Source organism: Rhinolophus hipposideros, assembly GCF_964194185.1.
Source record: "Rhinolophus hipposideros genome assembly, chromosome: 1".
Classification (NCBI taxonomy): Eukaryota; Metazoa; Chordata; class Mammalia; order Chiroptera; family Rhinolophidae; genus Rhinolophus; species Rhinolophus hipposideros.
This window is the reverse complement of record NC_138047.1, coordinates 50,271,313-50,283,876: the sequence shown is the minus strand read 5'-3', so window position 1 is coordinate 50,283,876 and position 12,564 is coordinate 50,271,313. Positions and strand designations below refer to the sequence as shown.

The 12,564-nt window shown below is 39.0% G+C and overlaps 2 pseudogenes across 2 annotated transcripts; both read left to right on the top strand.

Annotated features, from left to right (window-relative positions):
* The first annotated feature begins 2,525 nt into the window (after positions 1-2,525).
* On the top strand, positions 2,526-7,415 carry LOC308499264 (discoidin, CUB and LCCL domain-containing protein 1-like; annotated as a pseudogene). Its single transcript has 2 exons — positions 2,526-2,601; positions 5,265-7,415. The product of its transcript is annotated as a discoidin, CUB and LCCL domain-containing protein 1-like (transcript).
* Positions 7,416-9,978: 2,563 nt separating this feature from the next.
* On the top strand, positions 9,979-10,716 carry LOC308499258 (UDP-glucuronosyltransferase 2B31-like; annotated as a pseudogene). Its single transcript has one exon. The product of its transcript is annotated as a UDP-glucuronosyltransferase 2B31-like (transcript).
* The last annotated feature ends 1,848 nt before the right edge of the window (positions 10,717-12,564 follow it).

Sequence of the window (12,564 nt, the reverse complement as noted above, 5' to 3'; positions counted from 1 at the left end):
ATATGTTAAAAATTTTAATGCATGTGAAAATCTAAACTCACAATTTTTTTTAAATTAAAGTTTATTGGGGTAAGGGGGGAGGGTGGTGGTAGATGAGAGTAAAGGGGATCAAATATATGGTGATGGAAGGAGAACTAAACTCACAATTCTTAATGATTTTACTGTGTTTTGAATGTTAACATTTCATGAATTTTGTAGTGGCTTAGTGACCTCTGCTGGCTTACTTTGCAAGATATATTTGTGGTGATTTTGAGACATGATTACAAATACTTTGAAAATCCTCCATCTCTCTTCCCCCTTGAACATCTTTCTTCCCCCTTGAACTTTAGCAGACCTTGCAACTGTCTTAACAAAAAGAATTCAGTGGAAGTGATGCAGCTTAACTTCCAAGGTTCTGATAGAAAAGGCAATACATTCTGTCTCTGTCTCTCTCTCATTCTTTTACCCTCCCTTTCTTTTTCTACCGCGTTTCCCCAAAAATAAGACCTAACCAGAAAACAAGCCATAGCATGATTTTTCAGGATGCTCGTAATATAAAATAAGCCCTAATGTGTGTTTTGGAGCAAAAATTAATATAAGACCTGGTCTTATTTTCAGGGAAATACTGTAGGGCTTATTTTATATTATGAGCGTCCTGAAAAATCATGGTAGGGCTTGTTTTCCGGTTAGGTCTTATTTTGGGGGAAACAATGTATCCACTCATTTTAGAACCCTGTGCCACACCAGCAATACCCAAGATAAAAGACCAAGTAGTAGATAGATGACAATAATGTGCCTTAGATTCCCAGTTGTTCCAGCCTCCCAGTTCCCCAGCCCCCAATGGTTTGAGTCTTCACAAACCAATCACCAGAAGTGTGAGTAAATGACTGTGGGGACAGAACCCCAGAGAGCAGTTTCCAGGCTCTCAGCCTCACGTGGAAAGGTGCTGACTCAGGTAGTAGATGGCCGTCAGCTGTAACCATTGAGCCATTGGCTAGTAATATAACTGCTGTGGCTACGCTAGCAGATAATGGGGGCTAGCAAGTAGATGGTGGCTGGCAAGAGTGGATTGCAGTTAGGATGGCGGGTTGCGGAGAGTGTGGATCCAGCCTCCAGTGAGACTATAGTGCCACCAGCGAGAATATAGTAGTATGACTCCCCCATCTATGGCTCCATGGGTGTTCCTTTTTGGCCTCATCATGTCCTGCGTTCTTATGTGGGGAGTGGGACCAGAGACCCCACAGGCCTCCACGCACAACAATGACCTTTAGATGATTACAACCTCAGCCACCATATGACTATAACCACCTGAGAAACCCAAGAATCAAGAACGAACTCAAGCAAGAAGCAACTAGCGGAGCTCAGCCAACACCCAGAACCGAGAGAATGATGCTTATTGATGTTCTAAGCCCCTACATTTGTTGGGAGTTTGTTATACAGTGATAGACATCTGTAACAATATTTCTACATTTTTTAAAATACATTTGTAACAATATTATAGCTATAGATAGCTATAAATAGGTGAAATTATAAATGTTACATTTTGAAAATAATTGTAATCCAAAATGGTGAGTCACTATAGCATGGTGGTTAATAGCTTGCACTCTGGACCCAGTCCCTGCAAAACCACTACAGTTATGTGGAGTTGGGCAAGTGTCATGCGGGGCGGCCTGCGGGGTCTCTGCTCCCGCTCCCCACATAAGAACACAGGATGTGGTGAGGCCAAAAAGGAACACCCACGGAGCCACAGATAGGGGAGTCACACCACTATGTTCTCACTGGAGGCTGGGTTCACACAACGTGTGACCTGCTGTCCGCTTTGCTGCCAACCAACCGACTCTCCTCGACTCCCCAACGTAGCCACAACAGTTATATTATTGGCCAATGGCTCAATGGTTACAGCTGACGGCCATCTACTACTCGAGCCAGCACCTTTCCACATGAGGCCGAGAGCCTGGAAACTGCTCTCTGGGGCTCTGTCCCCACAGCAAGTTACTTAACCTCTCTATGCCTCAGTTTCCCCACCAGTGAAATGTATTTATACTAATGGTATTAACTACTTCAGGGGTTTTTTAAAGGATGAATGCATTAATATGAGAAAGCTCTAAAAACAGTTGCTGTATATAGTTACTGTATATAGCAAAATTAAATTTGCATTCACAATCTTAGTCTACACATAAATTACCTAATATATATTTTAAATGTAATATCTTTCAAATGGAAATTTATAAATAACAATATTTTCTACTTCAAATATGTAGGGATTTAATTTATGGTATAATTAATTGGCTTACTAACTAATGACTCTGGTCTAATTCTGGCCAGCCATGTATCATTTTTTCTTAATTAAGGTAAAATTCATTGTTGCCTTACAGCTGCCAAACCGTTTGTTCCCCCACGCTCTTCCCAGGATTTCACAAAGGAGTGCCTCAGCAAACTGAGGCCCGATGGAGAGATATCGAAAAAGCTCCTTGGAGGGGAAGTCTCAGCAAACTGAGACTTGATGGAATTATGTGTGTCCCTCCCCTTCAATGGATTCCTTGGAGATGTGCGTGTGTGAGAAGGCAAAGTTCAGGCTGGAACACCATGGGAACCTTTGGAGAGACAGCAAGCAGGCTACGCGTAACACACAGATCTTAAGATTAACAATCATTACCTCTTTAGAAGTTTACCAATAAAAACTACACGTTGGCTCGATTCGGGGTTCAGTCCATTGAGACTGTTCCCCTTGGCCCATGCTTATACTCTACGTGTGACTAATGTCTTTTCTTAACACTGCACCGCCCTTTTCCTTCCCCACAACCCACGTCATGCTGGACGTGACAATTCATATAATATAACATGTACCATTTTAACCATTTTAAAGTGTGTGATTCCTAGGGCATTTAATACTTTCATAATTTTGTGTGATATCACCAGTCTAGGTCCAGAGCATTTTCGTCACTCAAAGGAAACTCATTAAAAAATTGCTTCCCATTTCCTTATGTCCCAGCCCCTGGAAACCACTACAATGCTTTCTATATCTATGGAATACCTAATCTTCATATTTAATATAAATGGAATCAACTGCGGCCTTTTGTGTCTGACTTCTTTCATTTAGCATGTTTTCAATACCATCTACATTATGACATGTACCATTACTTCATTCCTTTTAATGGTGAAATCTATCCTATTGTATAGACATACTACATTTTGGTTTTTCATTAATCTATTGATGGGTTATATCCATAAGTAGCTTATTGTGAATGCTGCTGTTATGAATATTCACAAGCTTTGGTTTGAGTACCTGTCATTTTATAGTCTCAGCAGCAAGGTATGAAGTTTCTAATTTTTCCACATATGTGCCAAAACTTGTTTTTTTCTTTTTAGTCGTCCTAGTGGTTGCAAAGAGATATCTTACTGTGGTTTTGACTTCCATTTCACTGGTGCCTAATGATATTAAGCACCTTTTTAATATGCTTGTGGACAACTCCCTTGGAAATGTGTATTCAGAACCTTTTCCCATTTTTTCGTCAATTTCTCACTTTAGTTCTGTTAGTAGTTGCTTGGTATATTTCGGTGCTCCCTGATTGTGGGCATAAATATTGATGACTGTTATGTCTTCTTGTTGTATAGTCCCGTTTATCATTATGAAATATGTCTTTGTCTCGTTACCGTTTTTATCCTGAAGTCTGTTTTATCTGATATGAATACACTGGCTTTTCTCTGAATTCCTTTTGCTTGGAGTATCAATTTCCACCCTTTCCCATTCAGTCTATATTTATCTTTGTAGCTGACATGTGTCTCTTTGAATCAGCATGTGGTTGGGTTTCGTTTTTTTATCCAATGTGCCTTTTTATTGGTGAGTTGTCCATTTACATTTAGGGTGATTATTGATAAGTGAGGATTTCCTGTCATTCTATCTTTTTATATTTAGATTGATTGACATTTATATTTAGGGTGATTATTGATAAATGAGGATTTTTCTATCATTCTATCTTTTGTTTTCTGATGGCTCAGTGTCTTCATTGTTTCTTTGCCTTTTTCTTGCTGTCTGTTATTTCAGGGTGGTGATATTCTACGTTTTTTCCCTCCCCCCCCTTTTTTTTTTAACTGTGTTGTTTTGTCTTTCTATTGAATTGTAAGAATTCCTTATATATTCCTGATACAAGTCCTTTATCAGATTCATGATTTGCAAATATATTCTCCAGTTCTGTGGATTGTCATTTCACTCTCTTCATGGTGTCCTTTAATGCACACTTTTTTTTATTTTTTTCATTAGGTCAAATTATCTATTTCTACTTTGGTTGCCTATGCTTTTATGTCATATTCAAGAAACTGCTGTCAAATCCAAGGTCAAGAAGATTTACTCCTATGTTTTCTTCTAACAGTTTTATAGTTCATAAAGTTTTTGATTCATATTAATTTTTGTACATGATGTGAGTTAAGAATCAACTTTATTTTTTATGACTTGCTGAAGGCTCAGATGATGTTTGGCATATTTTGACAATAAAAATTTTTTAATTACTGTATTTCCTTTTTTGTAACATAATGCTCCTGCACACCTAATAGACTACAGTATAATATAAATTTTATATGCATTTGGAAACCAAAATGTTCATGTAATTCACTTTATTGCAATATTCACTTAATTGCAATGGTCTGGAACTGAACCTTCAATATCTCCAAGGTATGCCTGTACACAATGGGGAAAGGACAGTCTCTTGAATTAATGGTATTGGGAAAACTGGACAGCCACATGCAAAAGAATTAATCTGGACCACTCTCTTACACCAAACACAAAAGTTAACTCAAATGGTATTAAAAATTTGAATATAAAACCTAAAACCATAAAACCCCTATAAAATGTAGGTGATAAGTTCCTTCACATCAGTCTTGGCAATTATTTTTTTTTAACACTAAAATCCAAGGCAACAAAAGTAAAAATAAAGATGTTGTACTACATCAATCTAAAAAGCTTCTGCACCACAAAGAAAACTGTCAACAAAATGAAAAAACAACCTACAGAATGGGAGAAAACAGTTACAAATTTTATATCTGATAAGGGGTTAACATCCAAATTATATAAAGAACTCATACAACTCCACAGCAAAACAAACAAACAAACAAAAAAGATCTGATTCAAAAATGGTCAGAAGAGCTCCCCCATAGTCACTGAGGGAGAACCATACTTCTTCCTTTGGGGCCCGCAGGCACGAATGAGCAGGGCGGGAGACACCCTAGGCAGGACGTATGGAGGTAGCCTTTATGGGATTCTGTGCCATGTTGCAGTGTGCCCACTGCAGGCATCACGCTTGGCCGTGGCGGAAGAGGCTCCGCCGATAGCAACCCAGCTGCACCAGGCGTGGGGAGGCTGTCCTTGTCAAGCTGGTGCCCGCAGCAGCTGCCCACTGTCTGGGGCTACCTAGAGCAGCCATCTGACCCTGCTGCTCATGCTTTCTGCTGGCGCTGGCTGCAGAGAGAGGAGCTGGGTGATGGCTTTGGGCACACAGTAACCTATCAGGACAATGGCACCATGACAACTAAGGGGTTACCCCAATCACACTGAAAAAACAATCACAGCACTGAAGGGGAAGACATTGATTCTGATACTAGGTTTGGATATTGAGTCCCAGACCTGTGCTTCTGACTATCTTCTCTTCACCAGCAATAAGATCAATGTTGACCATATCGTGGAAGTATGAATGTTCCCAAAGAACTCCTGTGAACACAAACAAAGTAACTGCTCATTCTGAGAGTAGATCCCACATTTCCGGGAGGCGGTTTTTGCTATTATGCCAGCAGCAACCATCCAGACTTAATAACGTGCTTGGAAGAAGCTAACCATTACTTGAAGACAGAACACAGCAAATTCTGCCCAGCTGGTTGTAGAGACAGAGCAGGAGACATTTCTGGGAATGTAGTGGATGGGTATAGAGATACCTCTTTATTGTGCAGTCGTCATCCATGCAGGAATAATTGGAGATGAATCGGGTGGTCAGATAGCATGCGTCAATGCAAAGGGATAAGTGGACAGGAAGGAATCCTGACCTATGGTGGGCTCTTAAGGGATGGTTCCGTCTCAGACAAGCGATTTCTGTTTATCTTCAATGGTTGCAGCAGATTCTAGATTTGAGAAACTGACAGGCAAATCAGACCTTCTTCTTGGCAGTGGGTCAATGAGATTGGAGAAGGAGTTCATTGTCTGTTTCTTGGCTAAGCCGGATGTCAGGACCAAGGCCTCACCATGGGCTTCAGCGGACAGCAGCAAAAAACACAACGAGAGTGGCTAGAGATAGATTTGGGAGAGAAAAAGAAAATAACATGAATTAGGACAACAGAAGCCACACAGTCAAATTTTAACTTTTATGTTAAGAGTTTTGTGATGAACTTCAAAAACAAGAACTCCAAGTGGAGGACCTACAAAGGAATTGTGAATAATGAGGAAAAGGTGTTTCAGGGCAACTTTAATTTTCAGGATCTAGTAAGGAACGATTTCCTCCTTCCTGCCATGGCAGATATGTGCAGGTTGTCCCTCCGGCATGGCACCAGAGGATAGCCTTGAAAGTGGAGCTCATTGGTTGCCAGATTACACTAGGTAAACAACTCATTGATGTGGCACAAAATAAGTCCAAATTCTGTTGGTTCAACTAAAAAAGATGACGAAACTATCACAAAACTTATCCCCCTCTGAAAAAATGCCCACAGGAATAAACCTCACAATGGTTGCTATTCCACTGGTGTTCTTCCTTGCTGATTGCTGGAATGGGAATTGTTGCAATCCCTAGACAGAGGAAGAAGAAAGTAAATCCTTATAGATCCACTAAGACTCAGAAAACAAGTTGTTGGAAGCAGACTAAATATCCCTCTGCCAGACATCAGTCAACTGAATTTGCTATCAGCTATGATAATGAAAAGAAGACGACATAAAAGTATGATATCATCACAAGTGATGTGGCAGATTACCAGAAGTCTTTCATGATTGCCACTGGGACAGTCACTGGAAGTGCTCCACCTTAAGGCTCATGGACACTGAGGCAGACGAGGCGGGGCGATCACCCAAGCTGAGGCCCATAGCCATTACCACTGCCCTTTCCGCACCCGTGGCCAGGAGCCCGCGCTGCCCTAGACTAACCCGGAGCCCGAGTATGCCACACCCTTTTGGAACTGTACCTGTCCCGCGCGCACACCTTCTCCGCGCAGAGCGGCTACCTTATGCCTGGGCCTCAGCAGGCGCCCAAGCACTCCTTCTCTTCTGGCGGCTTCTCCCTGGCTGCAGCGACAGGTGGCGCCACGTCCACAGGCTACTAAAGGCCGTAGAGCTCCATCAGCCGAAAGCCAGCCACTGCTTAATCGCAGAGCACGACTGTCAGAAGCCACAGATGAATGATGCTTATTTAGCCCTCAAAGACTGCCTCAAACCTCTCAACCACATGGCGGTGACTGCGGTTTTGTAAACACACTGTGACATAAACCTGCTGTGGTACTGAGCATCGAGCTGTGTGCAGCACTGGAAGAAGGGAGAGGTGTTCAAGTGTGTGTGCGTGTGTGCATGTGTGAGAGATGAGAGAGAGAGAGAGAGAGAGAGAGAGAGAGAGAGAGAGAGAGAGAGAGAGAGAGAGAGAGAGAGAGAGAGAGAGGGAATAGGATTCTGCACAGGACTCCCAGAGTCCACCTCTCATACCATTTACAAAGTTGTGCAGTTGTTTTTGTTCTGACCCTTAGGGCAAGAGTCTGTTGGTTTTTGTTGGGCTGGAAAAATGAAAATTTTTAGATATTTTCATTTCTCTGCGATACTGAGCTGCTTTATGGATATGTAATCTCCACAGTTATATTTAACAAGAATTAAAGTAATTTATTGTCTTTATCAGACTTTAGTTCTGCATAGAGGTTAAGTGGGAGAATGCAACTGTCGCAAAAAGGTATACAATAGTATGTTCACTTTTTAAATATATTTTATCTGATAGTGTTAGCAGCAGATCTGTTTAAACTTAATCTTGTTATTGTGGCTCATTTCCTTTCCTTAGATAACTAGAATTAAAAACATCATTAACATTCTTCTAGAAAGAATGAAATTACTTAAGTGTTGAAGTACACCAGGGTGGTTGTCAGCAATTATAACTGCAGATTAAACACACACACACACAACTACCTTATCAAATGCCTGTTCTTGGGCTCCACTCCAGATGGGGATGTGCAAAGGCCGGTCAGAGCATGAATAGAGCAGGTTTCTGGCCTGCAGGGGACATCAGGGCCATCGCCTGAAGGAACTGGATCCCTTATAAACTGGCCTCCATCACACTTTGTTTCTTCCTCACCTCAGACCTGGCAGATACTATATGGCTTTCACATGCCAATCCAGTTTCTCAAAAGATCTGCAAAGCCAAATGCTGAGACTTAACAGCAACCAAAACTGTTCTCCCAACAAACTGAATGAAGGTGGCATAGCAATTATAGTGTGAATTACAGTGTCAGATATTTTTGTAGTTCAGATTAAAAATAATGTTGAGGTCAGATGCCCGCACTTCCTGTAAATTTCTTCACATTTTACTCTGAAACACAAAAGTTATTACAAGTGTTTTCTGACAAAAGTGACCAAGGACAAATCTACATAGAGCTTTTCTACTGAGATGGTTGGGTACTGAACTGACTTTGTAAGGAATACTTTTCCTCCGGAGTATGTGTCTCTAATTCCAGATTAGATTAGACCTCAGCTGTACCTCATGTTCAGTGGCTTTTATCTGAGTTTGCTTTGTGAGTTCACTGTGTCGAATTTAACCTCTTTTGTCAAAGAGGAAAATATGTGTTTGTTAGTTGATTTTAACAGAAAATGTGGACCAAAAAATCCTTTCCCTAAAAAATATGTTATAATCTTGTGTTTCCCTGAAAATAAAACCTAGCTGGACCATCAGCTCTAATGCATCTTTTGGAGCTAATATAATGTAAATATAATACTGGGTCTTATATTAATTTTTGCTCCAAAAGACGCATTAGAGTATGGTCCAGCTAAGTCTTATTTTCAGGGAAACATGGTCCTATTTGTATGACGATGACTTTCTGTGAAACGTATGTTAAAATAGGGTGTCAGAAGGTCATGGCAGATTATCTGTTGGTTATTGTGGGGGATAAAGCATTTGCTTTGTGATGCTTACATGGTTTTATATGCATACTAATAAATTATGCCAAATCAAAAAAGAAATGGTCAGAAGATCTGAATAGATGTTTTTCCAAAGAAGATATACAAGGGCCAACAGAGACATGTAAGGGTGCTCAACATTACTAATTATCAGGAAAATGCATATCGAAACCACAATGACACATCACCTCACACGTCAGAATGTCCATCATCAAAAAGACAAGAGGTAACAAGTGTTGACGAGGATGTAGTAAAAAGAGAACCCTGTGCTGTTGGTGGAATGTACATTGGTACAGCCATTATGGAAAACACTATGCAGGTTCTTCAAAAAATTAAAAATACAACTACCATATGAGCCATTCGATGAGTAAGAAGACACAGAAGCAGTACAGCCAGAAAAAAAAAAATTGACATTAGACCGTAAAGTTACATCGAATGTGCCTGCCTCTCCTCTCACCTCCTCTAACTTTCCTGCCTTAGCCACCCCTGGACAGCAAGAGCAACCCCTCCTCAGTCTACTCAACATGAAGAAAACAAGGATGAAGACATTCAGCATAATACACTTCCACTGAGTGAAGAGTAATTATCAGGCCACACAGTTAACAAATTTATCTGTTGTGTATGTGTGCATCTTCATGTGAAAATCTACTAACTGTATGGTAAGAACACTACGAGACATTTTTGTGTCATCATCACCTAGGTATTCATCTACCTTTTGCTTTATCCACTTGCCATCTACATGCTCTGAGTGTTCGTACAATGTACTTACTTTGAGGAGTAGGGAGTTATGTTTTAACTTTCTAATTGATTTCTCCTTGGATATAAGCATGAGCAATGACAGTAGGGGAACAGTGATTTGAAAAGAACCATTACATTCCACCAGGATGTCTATGAAGTGGATTTCAGTTCTGCTTCTGCTACAGCTGAGTTGTTACTTTAGCCCAGGGAGTTGTGGAAAGGTGCTGGTGTGGCCCACAGAATACAGCCATTGGCTCAATATGAAGACAATCCTGGATGAACTCGTCCAAAGAGGCCATGAAGTGATTGTTCTGGCATCTTCATCTTCCATTCTTATTGATCCCAACACACCATCTGCTATTAAATTTGAGGTTTACCCTACATCTTTAACAAAAGATGATTTGGAGGTTTTGTTCATACAGCTGATCTCTAAGTGGGTATGTATAAGTCAAAAGATACACTTTGGACATATTTTTCACTAATGCAAGAAATATTTGCAGAATTTTCTAACTATGGTGAAAAGCTCTGTAAATTGTCATTTTTAACAAGAAACTTATGATACAACTACAAGAGAATCAAGGTTTGATGTCATTTTTGCAGATGCCGTGGTACCCTGTGGTGAGCTGCTGGCTGAGCTACTTAAAATACAGTCTCCGCTTCTTTCCAGAGTACACAATTGAAAAGTATAGTGGAGGACTTCCAGGCCTCCATCCAACGTACCTATTGTTATGTCAGGATTAAGTGATCCAATGACATTCATGGAGAGAGTACAAAATATAACATATATGTTTTACTTTGACTTCTGGTTCCAAACATTTCATAAGAAGTGGGATCAGTTTTACAGCGAAGTAATAGATAAGTCATGTTTTCAGTTGGTAGCATGAAGTCCTAACTTTTGCAGTACCTTGGGAGGTGTTTGTATAAATAGTAAGTTAGAGGAATTTGTCTTTTATAAGGGAAATGATAAAATCATAAAGTGATCTTTCAATCTCATAAATATTATAGAATACTTAAATTATAAGGTCATTTTGAACCCTGTTGTCAATTACTAATATAGGACATTCCAGGAAGTTAGAGACCACAAATTTAAGCAGTCACATACCCATTCTTGTTTGTTTGTTTGTTTGTTTGTTTGTAATAGTCTTTATTTTACAGAGGACTTTTAGGTCTACAGCAATATTAAGTAGATTTACCATATATACCCTGTCCTATCACATGTGCTTTCTATTATCAACACTCTTACCAGAGAATTACATTTGTTACAATTAATGAAAATATATTGGCATATCATCACCATCCAAAGTCCACAGTTCACATAAAGGTTCACTCTTGACATACAGTCTATGATTTTGGACAAATTTATGTCATGTATCTACTATTAGAGTATTGTACAGAGTAGTCTCACTGCCTGACATGAATAGTCAGAGCATATTCATCCCACATAAATATATATATATGTGTATATATATGTATATATATATATCCATCTTCAATAAAGGCATTAGAAATTTCACTATCTAGAATCAAAGCAGATGTATAGTAGTTACGATTTTTTCCTAGCACGATTCCCATGGAGCTTTAAGAAAATTGTTTCCTCTTTTATAGCTTATTTTCATTGAAATTATTTTGCCATATTACCTGAAGAATCTTTCACAATTGAGAGATCAAGTGGCTCTATTTCAGACTTAGGAAACCGAGTAATTACATTCCTTCACTAAGTACTTACAAATCACCTGTTTTAAACACCTAAAATCTTGTTGAAGGGTGGACAATCAAGTTATTAGCTAATATTTTTTTAAAAACTATGTCTCTCCATTAAAGACAAAATGAGCCAAAATTAAGGGTGGACACATCTTTTTCCATTCTTCGTGAAAGCTTTTCAGCTATTTTCTTCACATGCTTTTATTTACTACACAAATATTAATTAAGTTCTTAACGTGAAACAAGTGTGATAGTAGCCAAACTCTCAAAAACCTCACAGTTTACTTGGAAAATCTAGGAACAAGGGAATAGCTTGCTAAATTATAGAATCTAAACTGGGTGTTCTACGGAAAGTTGCTTTTCATGTGAATGTAGGGTTAATTGATTGAAGAGTTGAAATCATTGTTTACATTTGCATTAGTTAATTTTGAAGCTTTACACAGTAAATAAATGTTTGACATAGATTAATAATTTTTATAATTCTGAATATATTGCTGTGACATTAGACATAAAAGTTTATTATACTTTGTACATAAACACACACACACGTGTGTGTGTATATATATATATATATGTATGTATGTATGTATTTTCAAACCAAGGCGCCTTATTTAAACATCTTTTTCTACATTATTCTAAGATCCTTTTAGAAAATTACCTGGTATATTCATATTACAATATTCTAATTTTTCTACCTTTTGTTTCCTTTTCCCTTCAGGAAAACCTACTACAATAATTAATAAATAATTAAACCCACTACAATAATAAAAGGGGAAAGCTGAAATGTGGCTCATTCGAAGCTACTAAAATTTTGAATTTCCTCATCCACTCTTGCCACATTTTGAATTTGTTGTAGGACGCCACTGCAAACCTGCTAATGCCCTACCTGAGATAAAACCTACTACTGTTTGTTTTGCTTTCTTTTGCATTTTCAGTAGGGGTATATCTGTGTGCTTTGTTTAGAATGTTTGATCACAATGTGAGAGACATGAGGAACCGGGTAAAATGAACTGACAATTAAAATTTTAAAT